The 21,261-nt window shown below is 43.7% G+C and overlaps 1 protein-coding gene across 1 annotated transcript in view; it reads left to right on the top strand.

Moving 5' to 3' along the window:
• SYTL2 (synaptotagmin like 2) overlaps positions 1 to 17,621 on the top strand; it is a 66,070-nt gene extending 48,449 nt beyond the window's left edge. Inside the window, exon 19 of the mRNA XM_054164842.1 lies at positions 17,606 to 17,621. The gene's annotated coding sequence lies outside the window, so the exon portion shown is untranslated. The remainder of the gene's footprint in view (positions 1 to 17,605) is intronic.
• Positions 17,622 to 21,261: the final 3,640 nt, after the last annotated feature.

Below are 21,261 nucleotides of genomic sequence, written 5' to 3'. Positions count from 1 at the left end.
TGCTCAAGGCCTCTCACCAGCCTTGTTGCCCTCCTCTGGACACATTCAAGGGTCTCAATGTCCTCCTTAAACTGAGGGGCCAGAATCAGTACTCAAGGTGTGGCCTAACCAATGCAGAGTACAGGGGCACAGTGACTTCTCTGCTTCTGCTGGCCACACTGTTCTTGATGCAGGCCAGGATGCCATTGGCCTTCTTGGCCACCTGGGCACACTGCTGGCTCATGTTCAGATGGCTGTCAATCAGTACCCCTACATCCCTTTCTGCCTGGCTGCTCTTCAGCTACTCCGACCCCAGCCTGTAGCGCTGCAAGGGGTTGTTGTGGCCACAGTGCAGCACCCGGCACTTGGACTTGTTGATTGCCATCCTGTTGGACTCTGCCCATCTGTCCAGCCTGTCAAGGTCCCTCTGCAGAGCCCTTCTACCCTCTAACAGATCAACATCTGCTCCCGCTTGGTGTCATCTGCAAATTTGCTGATGACTGACTCAATGCCCTCATCCAGATCATCAGTAAAGATATTGAACAGGATGGGGCCCAGCACTGATCCCTGGGGCACACCACTGGTGCCTGGCTGCCAGCTGGATGTGGCACCATTCACCACCACTCTCTGGGCTCGGCCAGGAGTTTGCTGTGGGGGACGGTGTCAAAGGCCTTGCTGAAGTCCAGGCAGACTACATCCCCAGCCTGCCCCACATCCACCAGGTGGGCCACCTTGTTATAAAGAATTTACTGAGTCCCATTTAAATTTAGAAAGAATTTAATAGGCGAGCAATAAAGCAAATGCAGCGCTGGGCGACAGAGGAGTCTCCGCTCCACCAACTGCCGCACCTCACCCTGAGTTCATCAGTCTTTTATGTGGTGGTTCTTCCGTATCTGTGTTTTCCACGGTTCGGGATACGCATGCTCTAACTGTTGCTAGGGGGTCGTTTTCTGTCTTCAGGGGGTCGGTGAGGCTGAAGCAAGCAGTCTTCCTCTATGTCCTTTCCTTCAACTTTAGTTATACATTACCACATATAGGCAAGTCTTTTGTTTAAAGCTAAAGTCAAGGGTTACATAGTATCAGCATCCTTGTTGCACAAGCTTCTTAGTTCGGCTAGCAAACACACAATGTCGTTGTTTGACACTTAGCAGCACAGCAGGTTCCTGTATACAATGGGGCTATAACGGGTTTTGGTGATACAGCAAATTCCTACATACCATGAGGCTATAACGGGTTTTGGTGATACAACAAATTCCTACATACAATGAGGCTATAACAAACATTTCCTCTAACCCTTTTTAACAATTTCCCCCCTTTTTGTTGTTACCCTTAAATGTTTGTTCTTTTCTTTAACTATAAGTCCTTTTCCTGATACAGTTCATGATCCTTCAGTTCAATTCCATGTCCTCCATTTCGTGGCATAGTTAGAATTAATAGTTTTGTGGTTTCAAACCTATTTTCAACAAGTTGTATAAGCCGTTGGATTATACATGGCCCCAGCATCAATCCTAGAAATATTAAAATGAGTGGTCCTGCCATTGTAGACAATAGTGTGGTTAACCAGGGTGACATATTAAACCATTTCTCATACCAAGTTCCCCCATACTCTCTTTCCTTTTTGCGTTGTTCCAATCTCTTCCTGAGTTCAGCCATTGAATTTTTAACCATTCCTGTATGGTCAATGAAGGAACAACACTCTTCTTGTAATGCTACACATAACCCTCCTTCTTTCAGTAGCACTAAGTCTAAACCTCTTCTATTTTGTAAAGCTACTTCAGACAGAGATTTAACAGAAGTGGCTAAGTTGTCACTTGACTGTTCAATTCTGCTTAGATCTTCATCTACTGCTTTTTGTAGGGTTTGCATTTCTTGATTTTTAATTAATGAAGCTATTCCTGTTCCAGCACCCACCCCTCCAACAGCCAATAATGCTGCTATTGTTATTGCCGTTACTGGTTCTCGTTTTGACCGAGTCCAGTCATGTTCATAGTGGTGTATCACCTCTTCCATTGGATGATATATTAACCGAGGAATTATTGTCACCTGTATGCAAAATTCTGACACATTAAAAACCTTTAGAGACAGACATGGTGTTATACCGATATTTGAACATAACCACTTGGCACCTTGTGCCGGTATTACCCATTGAATGTTTTCATTCTGCTTTTTTTGTATCCTTTCTTTGGATACTGTGTTTGTACAGAATCTACTGTACTGCCTTGGGACAGTACCAATGCATTTCCCAGAGCCAGAAACATATTGCATAGTGAGTCCTTGGGTATTATTTTGGTCCCATGGACACTCAGGTGGATTAGTTCCATTCGTCCATTGTACTTTCCCTAATTGCCCAATAGCTTCATAATAAGGTGGTCTCATATTATAACATAGCCAACATTCGGTAGTCAAATTTGGATGTGTTTTGTTTAAAGTAACATAGGCCGCATACATAATTCCTAATAGTGGATCATTCAGTTCAAGTGGATCATTTTCTTGTATTTCAGGGGGATCCTGGGTCCGTATATCCATACGGGCTGTGCCCATGGCGTCTATAGCTAGATCGGACAGAATTGGGCTAGGAGTGGTAGTTAATGGTGCTTCTTGTTTCATGTTTGAGGATGTTAATACTTTATTAGGGCCAATTGCCATGGGAGGGTCATATGGCATATATTTGCGCCGTATTTGAAAGATGCTGCCTCTATCGGTACCTGGTTCCCAATACCTTATTCCCCAGGTACGTCCAATTTCCCAAGAAGGGTCTCCAGGGTCTTTTACTGTGATTTCTATCCTCCAACATTGGTTGTTTCCCATAGAACTGGGATGCTGACCCCCAACAGAATCATATTTAGGAACCTTACATCCAGGAGGCCCCCATGTTACAGTTATAAAAGGATCGCCCCCTGCTTTCCAACTTGATGCTATTGTTTCACATCCCCAATAAGCACAATAATAATGCCCTGGTGCATGGCAATACCCCTTCCCTGGGTTTGAAGCAGGACATATGTAATAGGGTTTGGTTATTATGCGATGACAATCTTGTCCAACGCACAATGATGATAATTTTGCGGTAAAATTCCAATCACTCCCTACTCCTGCATATTTATCTACCACCCTTGATTCTTCCACATTAATCAATTCCCAGATTACAGGTCGGTGTGGATTATAGTTTTCAAACATCCAGATCACTGATGCTTGGTCGATAAAATAAAAAATCATGAGCCACCACTTCAGCTGGTGTTTATGAACATTCCTCACAAGGTTTCCTCTGCCTCGCTCGTCAACTTGGTTGCAGCAAGCTACGAGGTGCATTTTTCTTCTCGGCAGCAGGTCACCCATTACAGGAAGTGTTCAAGGGGCTCCTAGATTGAGGTCTGTGTTGGCAAAAGAGGCCTTTAGTTCTTTAGTCATTACAAATTCCCTTTCCACACCTTAAATCTTCTACATCCAATACACAATTAATGACCCAATAATTGCTACAATAAATCCTAAGACACACTGTACAGCAAAAGGTAACTGTTCAAACCAAACCCAATTCATGTAGGAGACCCAGTCTTATTCAAAATAGGTCCGTCTTCCCGTTATCTGTGGAACAAAAAGACATCAAATTTTAAGGCTAGCTGAAAACTTCTTACATACTACATCCCAATCTTCATCCAAAACTTGCAGTGTGTGAGGCAAAGGTACCTGGGGACCACAAACTGATTGTAAGATTATTGTCTCATGATCCGTGATTGCAAGTTTTACAGCTTGATTCAATCTCCAATACAACAACCTGAGCTCAAGATCTTCTCGATTTTCTATTAATTCTTTTGCTTTTTGATAATCCGGTTCTCCAGTTTCTTTAGACAATGCATCATGATAATTTAATATATCTAACTCATATGAACATGCTCTACATTTGTGGCCTAAAACAAAATGATGTTGATATACCCAACAAACATCCCAACAACCCCCACAAAGAATTTTCACCCATGCCAAATGGAGGTGTGATCCACAACATAAACAGGCAGGGTCCCTGCTTGGATAGTTCACAAAGTTCCTGCGGATCCACGGGACAATAAATTCAAGATCCTCTTCATGATTCACAGTAAGTTTTACTCCAAACACCAGTTCGATGCGGTTCAACAATGGAGTAATCTTACGCTGTAACCGCTGAATTCGCCTCAGCAAACAGCTACTTTCATTGTCCTGGGAGATTCCTAAAGAGTTCTCTTTGTTTGTCGAGCTAATCTGAGCTTCAGATCTCCCTCGGAGCTGACGACTTTCCATTCTTTGTAGTCTACAGGTCCTTTAATTCTGCTTGCATGCGTCCAACCCTTTTCCGCAGTTCTGACAGATGTATTAGTAGTCAGGAGGACCAAATAAGGGCCCTCCCAACGAGGCTGCAGGGTGGATTCCTTCCAAGTCCGTATCAAGACCCAGTCACCAGGCTTTATCTGATGTAAGATAATATTTAAAGGAGGTCTCTGAGTTATCTGCCCTTTTTCCCACAATTCCTGCCTAAACCTCATTAATTCACTGATATAATTAGCAAGGTGTGTGTCTACCACCTTGGGATGATCTGCTGGAACTCCAGCATCATAGGGCATACCATATAACATTTCAAAAGGAGAAATTCCTATGTCTGCCCTAGGTTGGGCCCTAATATTCAAAAGGGCTAATGGTAAACATTTTATCCATGACATTTTCGTTTCCAAAGTCAATTTCGCTAATTGCTTCTTTAATTCCCCATTCATGCGTTCAACCCGTCCTGAGCTTTGTGGGTGCCATGGGGTATGATTCTTCCACTTAATCCCAAGTGCCTCTGTCAAATTTTTAATTACTTTAGAGGTAAAGTGGGGCCCTTGGTCTGAATCTATGACTTCCGTTACCCCATATCGTGGGATAATCTGTTCCAACAAAATTTTTGCTACCGCTTGGGCAGTCGCCCTTGAGGTAGGAAAGGCTTCCACATAATGTGTGAGGTGGTCCACCATAACCAATACATATTTATATCTCCCTATTTTTGGAAACTCTGTAAAGTCAATTTGTATGTTTGAAAAAGGCCTAACGGCCATAGGCCGCCCACCTAAAGGTAACTTCCTTGCCGCTGCCTTATTAACTTTAAGACATGTTAAACATCCTTGTATAATTTGTTTTGCCAAGTCGTGTAGTCCAATTGTCATAAATTTCGTACTAAAATGATCTATCAATCCTTGGGTTCCCCAATGAGTCTGACTATGCAATGTCGTCAGTATTTGAAGAGCAACTGACTTTGGTAACACCTTTCTGCCATCCAATAAATACCACCCGTCACTCTGTTTCTGGACCCCCAATTCGGTCAGCTTTTTTTCTTCTCGAGGAGTGAATACTAAGGAAGTATCTGGCTCCTTGCTAGAGGGATCCCCTTGTTTATCTATCAGAGTGTATTCATGAATAACCCCCATTGCTGCTCGTTTTGCCTCTGAATCTGCCACATTATTTCCTCGTGTTCGGAAGTCTAGTCCTTTTTGATGGCCCCTAAGATGTACCACTGCTAATTTATAAGGTCCCCGTAAGGCCCTTAAAACTTGAATAATTAGCTCTTGGTGTATCAAATCCTTTCCCTGCGAGTTTATAAGACCTCTTTCTTCCCATATTTTCCCAAAGGTGTGAGTCACCCCATAGCTATACCGGGAGTCTGTGTATATAGTTCCTATCTTCCCTTTTAATCGTTTTAAAGCTTGTAACAGTGCATAAAGCTCACAGGCTTGTGCCGACCAAGTAGGGCTTAAGGGTCCCGATTCTAATGTTTTTAATGTTTTTCCATCAATCACTGCATATCCCGACCTTCTTTTTCCATCTACGACTCTGGATGAACCATCCACAAAAAGTTTTTCTCCCTCATCCAACTCTTCTTCTTCTAAATCAGGTCGTATCTTAGTTTGTGCCTCAATTGTTGTAATGCAATTGTGTGTCAATTTTTCTCCTTCTGGTTGGCCATATAAAAATTCAGCTAAATTTTGCAAATTGGTAGTTTCTAATGACAAGTCAGGGGATTCTAACAAAGTACTTTCATATTTCAATAACCTAGAAATCCATTTTTCAGCCTTTTGTTGTAATACACTTCGGATATTATGTGGGGATAATACCCTGATGTTGCTACTAAAAGTAACTTTTCGTGCTTCTTTGACCAATTGAGCACAACCTACTACTGCCTGCAGACAAGTGGGCCAACCTCGACTCACGGGGTCTAATATTTTTGAAAAATATCCCACTGGTTTCTTTTTCCCTGCCCATTCCTGAGTCAGGACTCCATACGCAGTACCCTCTTCAATATTGACAAAAAGGAAAAATTGCCTTTTTAAATCTGGGAGGCTCTAACCCTTTTTAACAACCTGATCATAGAAGGAGATCAGGTTGGAGAGGCAGGACCTGCCCTTCCTGAATCCATGTTGGCTGGACTTGAGGCCTTGGCCATCCTTCAGGTGCGCGGTGATTGTTTCCAGGATGATCTGCTCCATCACTTTCCCTGGCACTGAGGTCAGGCTGACAGGCCTGGAGTTTCCAGGTTCTTCCATCTGGCCCTTCTTGTGGATGGGGATCACACTGGCCAGCTTCCAGTCATCTGGGACCTCTCCAGTGAGCCAGGACTGGTGGAAAATGATGGAGAGTGGCTTGGCCAGCTCATCTGCCAGCTCTCTCAGCACCCTGGGATGGATCCCATCTGGTCCCATGGACTTGTGAGTATCCAAGTGGCTCAGCAAGTCCTGAACTAATTCCTCCTGGATTTCAGGGGTACTACACTGCTCCCTTACCACATCAAGCAGTTCAGGAGGCCTGTTATCCTGAAGTCAAGTGGCAGAGCCTGACGCTGTTAGGCTCACTTAACAGCTGCATCAGGAAGCTGTCCTCCATACACTCTTGGAACCTTCTGGATTGCCTCCTCTCTGCTGAATTAAGTTCCCAGCAGATGTCTGGCAGGTTACAGTCGCCCACAAGGACAAGATCTGATGATCTTGAGACAGCTTGCCTCTGATTTCTCAATTCACCCTAATTTATGTCCCACTCTGTCCTCTCTGGAGAGCCTGGTTTCCTCACCCACCCCCTTCAGACCTCCCAGTGAGCCCTGCCAACTCCAATGCTAGTACCCTCTTGCCCTTATTAGATAAATTCACCCCATCAAGGTCCAGCAGTTCGGGTGCAGTAAAAGTTGCCCCTTGATCAAAGAACCCAAAATTCCATTGCTAGCACCATCCCTTGAGCCAACTGTTGATGGTATGGGTTCTCCTGTTCCTCTCAGTGTACACCCCTGTCACTGAGGGAACTGAGCAGAACAACACTTGAGCTCCCACTGCATCAATCAATTGTCCAAGGGCCTTGAATTCCTTTTTAATTGTTGTGGTGCCCTTCTTATCAATCTCATCGCTTCCAGCTTTGATTACCAGCAATGGGTAATAGTCAGAGGGCTGGATTAGCTTTGGGAGTCTCCTTGTGATGTCCCTTATCAGGGCCCCAGGTAGGCAGCAAACTTCCCTATGTGATGGGTTGGGACGATGTATGGGTCCCTCTGTTCCCCTCAGGAGAGAGTCTCCAACAACTGTAACCCTTCTCTTTTTCTTTATGGTGCTGGTCCTTATAGTTGGTGAGGACTGCTTTGCCTTAGGCATCTCCCTAGATGGTTCCTCTTCAGCCCTCTCATCCACATTGCCCTCACCCTGCAGGGCCTCATAGTTATTGTCCAAGGGCAATGGGGGTGGGGAAGAGGGCCAGGATAGATCCTCCTTGCTTCCCCTAACAGGGACCTGTATCCATCCCTCTCTGTTTCTGGGGATGCCTCCCTCAACAGGGGAGGTCTGCAAAGCCTGCTCCCACATATCTAACTCCTTTTCACATTCCTGTATAGTCCTGAGCCTTGCTGCTTTATCCTCTAGCTCAGCCATTTCATCTTTAAGCTCAGCCACCAGATTGAGAAGAAAATTCACCTTGTCACACCTGACACAGGTGTTGTCTCCTTCCCCTTCCATTCCAAGTGCCAGGCTCCAGCACTCTCTGCAGCTAGCAGCCTGGACACCTGTGTGCTTATGCACCAACTCTGTCTGGGTACCTACTGATTTTCTAATAGGCTTTGGCCGAGTTGTTACCATGGTTTAGGGGTTTTATTGTTAGTTGTTAAAAATATATATTCCACCTAACTACTATAATTTATCTGAGGCTTCTGCACTCTGTCAGCTGACCCAGCACGTGCAGTCAGGCGAGAAGGCTCTCCAGCCAAAATGGTGTTGTGTGCTCAGCCCTGCCAGGTTTCAAAACTCCCACAGCTGACATCATGATCTCGAGCAGGCACTGGAGAAGATGACCCTGCTGGTCCTCACTGTCTGCCGGGGTCCTTCCAACCTGCAAAGCCCCAGAAAGAAACCAAAAGAGAAAGGTCTCAGCTCAAGTACACCAGTCCTGGTGCTGGTCCCGATCAGCTCTCCAGCCAAAAGGGAGGTCTTACCTCCACGATGTTTTGCCTTTTGTCTATGCATTTTAGAAAGCAAAGTATTTCAAACTGCTCAGCACTGCCTGAAACTCCTGAAAAGAAAGTGCTCATCCAGAAATACAAGCGTTATTTTGACTCTCTCCTGAAGAGAGACCAAATGGGAGAAGAAATTTGGGGGCTGGGCTTTTCCCTTTGGGTCTTACCTCCACAATATTTTGCCTTTTGTCTATGCATTTTAGAAAGCCATTTTGGTTCAACAGCCGATCAGGACTGCTGCTTGCAAAATAAATTATATTTTTTCCCTTTGTTTTCACTCAAACATTGAACCATGGTCGTCACTCACACAAAGGGTAGAAAAACAGCATCTACCCAGACAGAGCTGCTTCACCAGCATGCTGGAGTCCAGGCTGCCAGCTGCAGAGAGTGCTTCGGCCTGGCACTTGGAATAGAGGGGGAGGGAGAGGACACCTGTGTCAGGTGTGACCAGGTGAACTTTCTCCTCAGCCTGGTGGCAGAGCTGAAGGACGAAGTGGCCGAGCTGAAGGAGGCGGTGTCTAGGCTGAGGACAATAAGGGAAAGTGAAAAGGAGTTAGATTTGTGGGAGAAGGCTCTGCAGATCTCCCCTGCTGAGGGAAGGGTCCCTGGAAACAGAGAGGGATGGATACAGGTCCCTACCAGGTGTGGCAAGAGAAATCCACCCCGGCCCTCTCCTCCTCCTCCGCTGCCCTTGCATAATAAGTATGAGGCCCTGCAGGCCGAGGGCAGTGGGGATGAGAGAGCTGGGGAGCAGCCATCCAGAGGGGAGCCTAAGGTCAAGCGATCCCCACCGGCTATAACAACCGGCTCCACAAAGAAGAGGAGAAGGGTTATAGTTGTTGGGGACTCTCTCCTGGGGGATGCTGAGGGACCCATATGTCATCCCGACCCATCCCACAGGGAGGTCTGCTCCCTACCCGGGGTGTGGGTAAGGGACATTGCAAGGAGAATCCCAAAGCTGATCCAGCCCTCTGACTATTACCCTCTGCTGGTAATACAGGCTGGGAGTGATGAGATTGACAAGAAGGGCACCAGGGCGATTAAGAAGGAGTTCAGGGCCCTTGGACAATTGATCGATGGGGCAGGAGCTCAAGTAGTATCACAGTATCACAGTATAACTAAGGTTGGAAGAGACCCCAAGGATCATTGAGTCCAACCTGTCTCTACAGACCTCATAACTAGACCATGGCACCAAGTGCCACGTCCAATCTCCTGTTGAACACCTCCAGGGATGGTGACTCCACCACCCCCCTGGGCAGCACATTCCAATGATGAACGACTTGCTCAGTGAAGAACTTTCTCCTCACTTCGAGTCTAAACCTCCCCTGGCACAGCTTGAGACTGTGTCCCCATGTTCTGGTGCTGGTTGCCTGGGAGAAGAGACCAACCCCTTCCTGGCTACAATCACCTTTCCATGCAGAGCTACAGGCTACAGCTACAGGGTTGCTGTGGCCAAAGTGCAGCACCCGGCACTTGGACTTGTTAAATGCCATCATGTTGGACTCTGCCCATCTGTCAGTCGGTCGAGGTCCCTCTGCAGAGCCCTTCTACCCTCTAACTGACCAACATCTGCTCCTAACTTGGTGTCATCTGCAAACTTGCTGATGACTGACTCAACCCCCTCATCCAGATCATCAGTGAAGATGTTAAAGAGGACAGGGCCCAGCACTGATCCCTGGGGGACGCCACTGGTGACTGGCTGCCAGCTGGATGTGGCACCATTCACCACCACTCTCTGGGCTCAGCCCTCCAGCCAGTTCCTAACCCAGCACAGAGTGTTGCGGTCCAAGCCACAAGCTGACAGCTTAGACAGCAGTTTACTGTGGGGGAGGGTGTCAAAGGCCTTGCTGAAGTCCAGGTAGACCACATCTACAGGCCTCCCCACGTCCACCAGCCGGGTCACCTGATCATAGAAGGAGATCAGGTTGGAGAGGCAGGACCTGCCCTTCCTAAATCCATGTTGGCTGGACCTGAGCCCTTGGCCATCCTTCAGGTGCGCAGTTATTGCCGCCAGGATAATCTGCTCCATCACTTTCCCTGGCACTGAGGTCAGGCTGACTGGCCTGTAGTTTCCAGGTTCCTCCATCCGACTCTTCTTGTGGATGGGGACCACATTGGCCAGTTTCCAGTCTTCTGGGACCTCTCCAGTGAGCCAAGACTGGAGGAAAATGATAGAGAAGGGAGGGATGGTGTTCTGCTCAGTTCCCTCAGTGGCAGGGGTGTACACTGAGAGGAATGGGAGAACTCACACCATCAACAATTGGCTCAGGGGATGGTGTCAGCAGCGGAACTTTGGTTTCTTCGATCATGGGGCAACTTTTACTGCACCCGACCTGCTGGGTCCTGATGGGGTGTATTTATCTAGAAGGGGTAAGAGAGTCCTAGCACTAGAGTTGGCAGGGCTCATTAGGAGGGCTTTAAACTAGGTCTGAAGGGGATGGAATGGCATTTAACAAGTCCAAGTGCCAGGTGCTGCACTTTGGCCACGGCAACCCCATGCAGAGCTACAGGCTGGGGTCAGAGTGGCTGGAGAGCTGCCAAACAGAGAGGGACCTGGGGGTGCTGATTGACAGCTGCCTAAACATGAGCCAGCAGTGTGCCCAGGTGGCCAAGAAGGCCAATGGCATCCTGGCCTGCATCAAGAATAGTGTGGCCAGCAGAAGCAGGGAAGTCATTGTGCCCCTGTACTCTGCACTGGTTAGGCCACACCTTGAGTACTGTGTCCGGTTCTGGGCCCCTCAGTTTAAGAAGGACATTGAGACACTTGAATGTGTCCAGAGAAGGGCAACAAGGCTGGTGAGAGGCCTTGAGCACAAGCCCTATGAGGAGAGGCTGAGGGAGCTGGGATTGTTTAGCCTGGAGAAGAAGAGGCTCAGGGGTGACCTCATTGCCCTCTACAACTACCTGAAAGGTGGTTGTAGCCAGGAAGGGGTTGGTCTCTTCTCCCAGGCAACCAGCACCAGAACAAGAGGACACAGTCTCAAGCTGCGCCAGGGGAGGTTTAGACTCGAAGTGAGGAGAAAGTTCTTCACTGAGCAAGTCATTCATCATTGGAATGTGCTGCCCAGGGAGGTGGTGGAGTTGCCGTCCCTGGAGGTGTTCAAGAGGAGATTGGCCGTGGCACTTGGTGCCATGGTCTAGTTATGAGGTCTGTGGAGACAGGTTGGACTCAATGATCCTTGGGGTCTCTTCCAACCTTAGTTATACTGTGATACTGTGATACTGTGTTTCAAGCTGCTTAGTACTGCCTGCAACTCCAGACAGGAAAGTGCTTGCCCAGAATTCCAGGCATCATTTTGACTCTCCTGAAGAGAGAGCAAATGGGAATAGAAATTTGGTGCAAGACTGCCACCTTTAGGTTTTACCCCCACAATGTTTTGCTTTGAGGTTGTGCTTCTAAGAAGCTTGGTGTTTCAAGCTGCTTAGCACTGCCTGCAACTCCCGACAAGAAAGTTCAAGACCCAAATTACAAGCACTTTTTTTTAACTCTCTCCTCATTGGACACCAAATGGGAAAGACAATTTGGTGCAATACTGCCAATACTTTAGGTTTCACTGCCTCAGTGTTACACTTTGTGGCTATGCTTCTCAGAAGCGAGGTGTTTCAAGCTGGTTAGCACTACATGAACTCCTGGGAAGATAGGCCTAGCCCAGATTTACAAGCATCATTTTGACTCTCCCCTGAAGAGATACCAAATGTAAAAAGAATTTTGGTTCTAGGCTTTTCCCTTTGTATCTTACCTCCACAATGTTTTGTGTTTCGTCTATGCATTTTAGAAAGCAGGGTGTTTCAAGCTGCTTAACACTGCCTGCAACTCCTGCTAAGAACGTGCTAGCTCAGAATTCCAGGCATCATTTTGACTCTCTCCTGAAGAGTTACCAAATGGGAATAGAAATTGGGTGCAAGACTGCCACCTTTAGGTTTTACCCCCATCATGTTTTGCTTTGTGTCTGCACTTCTCAGAAGCGCTGTCTTTCAAGCTGCTTAGTACTGCCTGCAACTCCAAACAGGAAAGTGCTAGCCCTTAACTGCAGGCATCATTTTGACTCTCTCAAGAAGAGCGACCAGATGGAAAAGGAAATTTGGGGCTAGGCTTTCCCCTTTAAATCTTGCCTCCACAAGAGTCTGACTTTCATCAATGCCTTTTAGAAAGCGAGCCATTTCAATCTGGTTTCCGCAGCCTGCAAGTTCTTACAAGAATGTGCTAGCCCAGAATTACAAGCATCATTTTGACTCTGTCCTGAAGAGAGATCAAATGGAATAAAATTTAGTGCTAGGCTTTTCCCTTTAGGTTTTACCCCAGCAAAGATTTGGTTAGTTTTCATTGTCTCAGATGCAACTTGTTTTGAAATGCATAAAACTGCATGTGTATCCAGACAGGAAAGTGCTAGCCCAGAAATACAGGCTTCATTTTGTGTCTCTGCTGAAGAGAGATTAAATTGAAAAAGAAATGTGGTGGTAGGCTTTTCCCTTTAGCTTTTACCCCAATGTTTTGATTAGTTTCTTTTAGTCTCACAGGCAAGCTGTTTCCAACTGCATAGAACTGCATGAATCACCTGAGAGGAAAATGCTGGCCAGAATTACAAGCCTCATGTTTACTCTCTCCCGAAGGGAGAGCAAATGAAAAAAGAAATTTGATGCTAGACTTTTACGCCAGCAATATTTTGATTAGTTTCTATTTGTCTCAGAGGTGAGCTGTTTCTAAAAGCATAGACCTGCATGCATCTTCAAACAGGAAAGAGCTAGCCCAGAAACACAGGCCTCATTATGAGTCCCTCCTGAAGACAGATTAAATGGAAAAACAAATTTGGTGCTAGGCTTTTCCCTTTAGGTTTTACCCAAACAATGTTTTGATTAGATACTACTCATCTCAGAGGTGAGCTGTTTATAAGTTCATGGATCTCCAGAGAGGGAAGTGGTAGGCCAGAATTAAAAGCCTCATTTTAACCCTCTCTTTAACAAAGATCAAATGGGAAAAGAAATTTTGTGCTAGGCTTTTCAATTTAGGCTTTACCCCAAAAATATCTAGTGAGAGGAAAGTGGTAGGCCAGAATTGGAAGCCCCATTTTGACTCTGTCCTGAAGAGAGATCACATAGAAGTAGAAATTTGGTGCTAGGTTTTCCCTTTAGGTTTTACCCCAACAATGTTTTGATTAGTTTCTATTCATCGCAGAAGTGAGAGGTTTCCAACTGCATACAACTGCATGAATCATCCCACAGGAAAGTGCTAGCCCAGAATTAGAAGGCTCTTTTTGACTCTGTCCAGAATGGAGATTAAATGGCAGAAGAAATTTGGTGCTAGGCTTTTCCCATTAGGTTTTACCCCAGCAATGTTCTGCTGAGTTACTATCCATCTCCACAGCAAGCTTCTACAACTGCATGAATCTCCTGAGGCCAGAATTAGAAGCCTCATTTTAACTCTCTATTGAAGAGAGATCAAATGGAAAAAGAAATTTGGTGCTAGGTTTTTCCCTTTATGTTTTACCCCAACAATGTTTTGATTAGTTTGTATTCAACGCAGAAGCTAGCTGTTTCCAACTGCATAGAATTGCATGCCTCTACCCACAGGAAAGTGTTAGCCTGGAATTACAAGCCTCAAATTGACTGCATGCAGAAGGGAAATCAAATGGAAAAAGAAATTTGGTGCTACACTTTTGCCTTTATGTTTCACCTCAACAATGTTTTGATTAGCTTCTATTCATCCCAGAAGCAAGTTTCCAACTGCATAGAACTGCATGCATCTTTATACAGAAAACTGCTAATGCAGAAGTAGAATTCTCATTTTCACTATGTCCTGGAGGGAGATCAAATGGAAGAAGAAACTTGGAGCAAGGCTTTTCCCTTTAGGTTTTACCCCAATTATGTTTTGATTAGTTTCTATTCATCTCAAGATTGAGCGTTATCCAACTGCATAGAACAGCTTGCATCTCCTCACAGGAAAGAGGCAGGCCAGAATTTCAAGCCTCACTTTGACTTTGTCCAGAAGGGAGATCAAATGGAAAAAGCAATTTGGTGCTAGGCTTTGCCCTTTAGGTTTTACCCCAGCAATGATTTGATTAGTTTCTATTTGTTTCAGAATTGAGCTGTTTGATACTGCATAGAACAGCATGTATCTCTACTCAGGAAAGAAGTAGCCTTAGAATTACAAGACTCATTTTGCCTCTGTTCAGAAGGGAGATCAAATGGAAAAACAATTTGGAGCTAGGCTTGGCCCTTTAGGTTTTACCCCAAGAAAGTTTTGATTAGCTTATGTTCATCTCTGAATCACTGTGGTGGTGAGAGAAATTCAGTTCCCCTCCCCGCCCCCCCAAGAAACCATGGCTAACTCAGTCAGAGAAGCAGCAATGGAAGGGCTATTTTTTACAAGCAGGATGAAATGCAGTGAATATATACACAATATACAGTATTTACAATATATGCAGAAATATACAGCAAAGAATGTAACACAGAAAACCTTCCCTCCTCCAGAGAGAAGGGTCCCCCCAAAACTCCTTTCTGCCCCTTGCCCCTTCCTCCCTTTTTCCCCAAAAACAGTTAGAGAGAGAGAAGTAATTTTTAAGGGGAAAATTCTGTTAGTTCAAAGCGTGTGCTAAGGAAAGAGAAAAAATAGAATTAGTTTCTTATCTTGTTAATTGAAGGTCAGCAGCCAAGCTCAGAGAGAGAAACAGCAGCTATTGAGACTCAGACTGAAACAGACAGAAACTGACTGAAATTCAAACTGAACTAAAACTAAAATTTAAAGTTGCATTCTACCAATCTACCAATGAAGTTCATTTAGAATATCTTTGTTTTCCTTTTCACACCAAAACATTCAGCCAGAGTGTTCCAATAACTGTCCCTTTCTTAAAGGCATAGCCTAAAATGGTCACAATCATGCTGTTTGCAACTGCATAGAACAGCATGTATTTTAATACAGGAAAGAGGTAGGCCAGAACTTCATGGCTCATTTTGACTCATCTAGAAGGGAGATAATCTGGAAAAACAATTTGGAGCTAGGCTTTTCCCTTTAGAATCCTTAGAATCCTTGAACACAGGTTGGAAGGGACCTCAAGGATCATCTGGTCAAACCTTTCTTGGGATAAGCACAGTCATAATTTCTCCCCAAACCTCTCTATTCCCATCTGTAAGGATGTTGTTTCCTACTGAAGGGGTTGGGAAAAGCCAATGAAGGATGAAACCAAAGGGCTGCCCACCTCCAATCTCTCAGTGAGGCACTGAAGGAGAGCATGGCTGCCTTCACCTCCTGCTCAGGCGTGCAGTCAAAAAAGCATGAGATGGGGATGGAGAAGTTGGTGCACGTGAGTGGGGGAAAAAATACCCAGAACCCAAAACTCTTAGAAAAAAATAATAATAAATTACAAATCCAAAACCTGCAGACTTTTGCACAAAGCAATAGTGGTTAATTGCAATTCTGAACCTCTCTATTGCAGCCCACGACAGGCTGCCAAGAAGGGATCTCACATATCAAACCACTGGGAGTTGGCTGATGAAGTGTTTTACCCCCAAAATGTTTTGATTAGTTTCTATTCCTCTCAGAATCAACCTGTTTGGAACTGCATAGAACAGTATGTATCTTAATACAGGAAAGAGGTAGCCATAATTTCAAGGCTCATTTTGACTCCATCCAAGAGGGAGATCAAATGGCAAAAGCAATTTGGTGCTAGGCTTTTCCCTTTAAGTTTTACCCCAATAATGTTTTGATTAGATTCTCTTCGTCTCAGAGTCCAACTCTTTGTGACTGCATAGAACAGCATGTATGTTAATACAGGAAAGAAGTAGCCCAGAATGTCAAGGCTCATTTTGACTCTCTCCAGAAGGGAGATCAAATGGAAAAATCAATTTGATGCTATACTTTTCTTTTTAGGTTTTACCCCAACAATGATTTGTTTAGTTTCTATTTGTCTCAGAATCAAGCAGTTTGCAACAGCATAGAACAGCATATATCTCAACATAGGAAAGAGGTAGCCCAGAATTTCAAGGCTCATTTTGACTCTGTCCAGAAGGGAGATCAAATGGAAAAAGCAACTTGGTGCTCAGCTTTTCCCTTTAGGTTTTACCTCAACAATGTTTTGATTAGTTTCTATTCGTCTCAGAATCAACCTGTTTGCAACTGCATAGAACAGAATGTATCTCCACTCAGGAAAGAGGCAGGCCAGAATTTCAAGGCTCATTTTCACTCTCTCCAGAGGGGAGATCAAATGGAAAAAGCAATTTGGTGTTAGGCTTTTCCCTTTAGGTTATACCTCAACAACATTTTCATTAGTTTCGATTCATCTCAGAATCGAGCAGTTTGCAACAGCATAGAACAGCATGTATCTCAACACAGGAAAGAGGTAGGCAGAATTCAAATGCTCATTTTGACTCTGTCCAGAAGGGAGATCAAATGGAAAAAGCAATTTGGTGCTCAGCTTTTCCCTTTAGGTTTTACCCCAACAATGTTTTGATTAGTTTTGATTAATCTCAGAATTGAGCAGTTTTCAACTGCATAGAACAGCATGTATCTCAACACAAGAAAGGGCTGGGCAGTTCTGGGAGTGGAATTTGGGTGCTTTTTCTCCCCATTTGACAGGAAATCTACAGTGCACATAGGTATATTGCGCTAGCTTGGATAATTCTTCAGCCCTGGGTTCTGTGGGATTCTTTTGATGTTTGTGTGGTATGTACCAGTGGTCATGCTTCATTCACTAACCTGTAGAGGTCCTAACATAGCTCTTGACATTTTAATTTCCATTGCTAGCATCTGTTTGAGGTGTTTTTCTGTCATCACAGTGAAGTAAATAATTATGGTATAGCAAGTACCCTGCAGACATGACTAGCATATTCCATATGCAAATAAAAATACTACGTGCTTTGGCTGTACAGCATAAAAGATAATTATTGCCCCAATGCTTTTTGGAGTCATCAGAGGTGCACAGAATTAGAGACCAGAACTTTGTTTTAGGCTATCCTTCACTTATTTTATAAATGAAAGGGAAATGGAAATGTAAGAAATTTGTAGCCTTGTTAAATGGTCAAAGTGTGATAAATCCTTCTCTTGTCAGTACTGTGAGATGTAGGAAAGAGTGACATCTATGTCATATTAGAAGTATTTAAAACAGTATATAATATGTGTGCTTTTAGTTTAGCAACATTCCTTTTCTGATTTTCTAGCCTGGACAGAGAGAGCAAAAAGCCCTCTCTTTACTCATTTGTGGAAGATGAAGGAGAAGCAGCAAAGAAAAGTATTGTGAAAGACAGAGAAAAGAAAAAGAGGAGAGCAGTAGACAAAAGACATCCCAGGAAGAAGATGTTGGACTCTGATGATCTTTTGTTTGTCTCCAGAAGGGAATTAAAACAAAGAGGTAGAAATTCACTACTTAGCAATGAAGAAGAATTTGGAGGTAAAGAAGTAGCTGTGGAAAATTATAAATTTTAGGGGTTAAACACTTCTTCTGAGCCTTTAGTTAAGGCTTTTGCATTTCTGGGTGTTAGACAAGCCTGGTTTTCTCATTTCCTTTATGAGGAGGTTCATTCACATCCTTTGGAAATCATTCTTCACACTAAACGTTCTCAGCATGTGTTTAAACAGAAAAGGGAAGAACTGAATAAAACACAGTTTGTCATACGTAACTTAAATTTCCATAACATTTGTAGTAGCAGTGAAGATGCAATAACACCAACCTTAGTACCTGCAAGTAAGCAGAGTATACACTCCAGTCCCTCTACTTCTTGTTACGTATTAGATTAAAGGTACATCTATATTGTAGGCATTAAACTATTGCATATGGCACTCAGTGCTTCAGAGGTTAAATGGCTTTTAGTGGCTGAGCTACTTCAGTTAAAGATGACATTCACAGATTGCACTGGGTAGGAAGGGACCCTCAAAGGTCATCTTGTCCAATGCCCTGCAGTGAGCAGGACACCTCCAACTAGATCAGGCTGCCCAGGGCCACATCAAGTCTGATCTTCAATGCCTACAGGGATAAGGCCTCAACCATATCCTTGGGCAACCTGTTCCAGTATTTTACCATGTTCATTATAAAGAACTTCCTCCATATGTCCAACCTAAATCTACCCTGATCCAGTTTAAAATCATTGCCCCTCATCCTATCACTACAAAGCCCTTCTAAACAATCCTTCCCCAGCTTTTCTGCAGGTCCCCTGTATTTGTAAGGTCTCCCTGGGGCCTTCTCCTCTTCAGGGGAAAGTCAGATACCTGATGAAGGTGTTAAATAAGACTATATGGTCATCCTCACAAGGTTTCATTGGATCTCTTTATACAATCTCTGTATGTGATTGTGTATTTATCCTTTTTGGGTGCAGATATTTGTCCCATTTTCAAACTGTGCAAACTATTTAATAGGATTTTGTGTATATAATTTTGTAAACTATGTGAAATCAGTTAGTCTCTCTGGACCAGATATTTAAAATATCAGGTATCTAGCAATGCACTTTCCTGTCATGGAATTCAGTGCTCAAATAAGGTTGGATGTTCAAGTCAGGAGTCTAAATTGCTAACTTACTTATGAGCTGAAACACCCTGTTTTCATCTTCAGACACCCACATAACCCTGAAATCTCAGTTGTTGCCCTTCACATGCTGGACATACCCTCACCTGGGTTTTGTAGCAGTTATTTTCAGCACTTCAGTAGTTCTTTATTGTTTATAACAAAGGCAGATTTTTGTAAAATGGAGTTTAATACCACCAGCAATTCCTGCATTTCCTGTCCAAAGTTTGTCTTGTCACTTCTTACAAACTCTCCACATACATATATGTATTTTTAATAATCTGATTGGGCTATGTTTCATAACTGCTCCATGAGTTAATCAACACTTCTTCCTATGGTTCTTCTGACTTCGTGTGTACATTCATGTTATGTAAGGAAGCAAGCTCTCCTGAACTTGGATGAGTATTACCCAATATAGAGATAGACTTCTGTGTTCTCCAAGATAACGTGGATTCAGTGTGGTGGGTTGAAAATTCCCCCCAACATAAAATTGCCAGACCAGCTCAGTTGGAAGCTGTATTTACAAGCAAAATCTACACTCTGCAATGGAATGCAATGAATATTTACAGAATATACAATATTTGCAGGTATTTACAAACAGTACAAGCATCCCCCTGGACAAAACCAGGGGGATTAATAATAGCTTCCCCACTCCCTGCCCCCTCCCCTCTACCCCCCTGTACACAAGGGACAAGAGAAAGAGCAGAGAGTTGTTTGTTAGTACTTAGCCACAACAAAGCACAGCCAAGGTCAGCAAAACCCAGCAGAAGCACAAGCCAGAGCGGAGGAAGTGAAAAGAGAGCAAATTAGTTTACCTATGTAAATTTTATGACAGATATCAGTCCAATGGGATTATTTAGAACTTATCATTATTTTCCTTTTTACACCCAATAGTAATTCATTTACATTCTACCACTTTCTGTTTAAGATCTGTGGAAAATTTTCTAGGCACAGCCTGAAACTACCATGTTCAGCTACATGGCTCTTACAGAGGTGGTTAATAAACCTTTTATTTCTGTGAAGACTGATATTTGCACAGAGCTGTGGGTCCTGTATGAATTAATGGAGCATTCTGGAATGTTTGTGATTTGATTTGTGCTCAGCTAAAATATTCCTGACTGTTAGGAGAAATCAACATCCTGCTTCTGTTGCTCCTGTTTAGGGAAACAAAGTTAACAGAAGTGAATAAATATTAAGTAATTGTGTTAGTTATTTAGTGTGTATTAGCTTCATTATTGTGTTGATGGGTAATTTTGTCATTTATTCCACCACTATTATATTTAATGCATTATTATGCATTAATGTGTATACTTGCTGCATTTGTTGTATTGCTTAGTTCTGTATATTTGTAAGAGAGTGAATGAAGTCCTGGCAATTTCCTGCTGTTAGCAGACTAATAATTCTTTGTCTAGGTAACTAGAATAATACTACTGGATTGAATAAGAACAGAAATACTTCATCACTGGTTACTGCAGTAATTGTTTTTATAGACACCTTAAGAAACATGCATTTGTTTCCATAGAAAAAATTCTTCTCCCTGTCTTTCTTGTATTCTTGTCCTGTGCCTAAAATCAATGTTAATTTCATATTATTTCCTTGTTGATTTCCCAAAATGGTTATCTAGTGAAAAACTGAATCAGAAAAGAGTGCACGGTGGAGTACAGGTATGATACACAGTGCCAGACTTCATTGCCTGATGCATTAGGAGATCATAGCTAACAGAATCCAAATCTCCTTTTTAATTTGTAATGAGATGTGACATGCAGTAATTACACTGATAATTACTGTCACTGTCAGTATGGGGTGGATGTGAGACCTTTGAAAATGATAATCTGCTATCTGTGGCAAGTCTAGTTCCTCTGAATTGGGTTCAAGAGTGTAACAGCTGTAGCACCTGGCAGGGCAGTGGACTTCCCACAGTAGAATTTCACATTTTTAGCACCCACTTATTTTCAGATCTCATTTTCCAGATAATTCATTCTGCATTTGGAGAAGGCTATCATAATAAAGCATTGTTCCCATCTCTTGGTCACGGCTTGTTTATTTATGCAGTTGATGTCAATTCAGCTATGCTTGCATCTGTTACTTACTGCAGCTGTGTTGTTAAGGGCTCCCCAACAGCCTCTAGTTTTAGCTTTTTCTGTTCATAGCATGTAACAATTTGGCCAAAACAACTCTGTCATCTGTCAGGGTTGTCTGCTTATCAAAAGAGAAAAGTGTGTTAAACCTTCCATCTCCTTGTCCATAAAGAATGAAACACGGAGACATACAAGGGAAGAAAGTGCAGGCCCATTGGTGTAGGAGGCATGTGCTGGGATA

The sequence above is a fragment of the Dryobates pubescens genome, chromosome 10 (assembly GCF_014839835.1).
Source record: "Dryobates pubescens isolate bDryPub1 chromosome 10, bDryPub1.pri, whole genome shotgun sequence".
In the NCBI taxonomy this organism is placed as follows: Eukaryota; Metazoa; Chordata; class Aves; order Piciformes; family Picidae; genus Dryobates; species Dryobates pubescens.
Note: the sequence above shows the minus strand (reverse complement) of the source record. Positions and strands in the feature narration are given on the sequence as shown.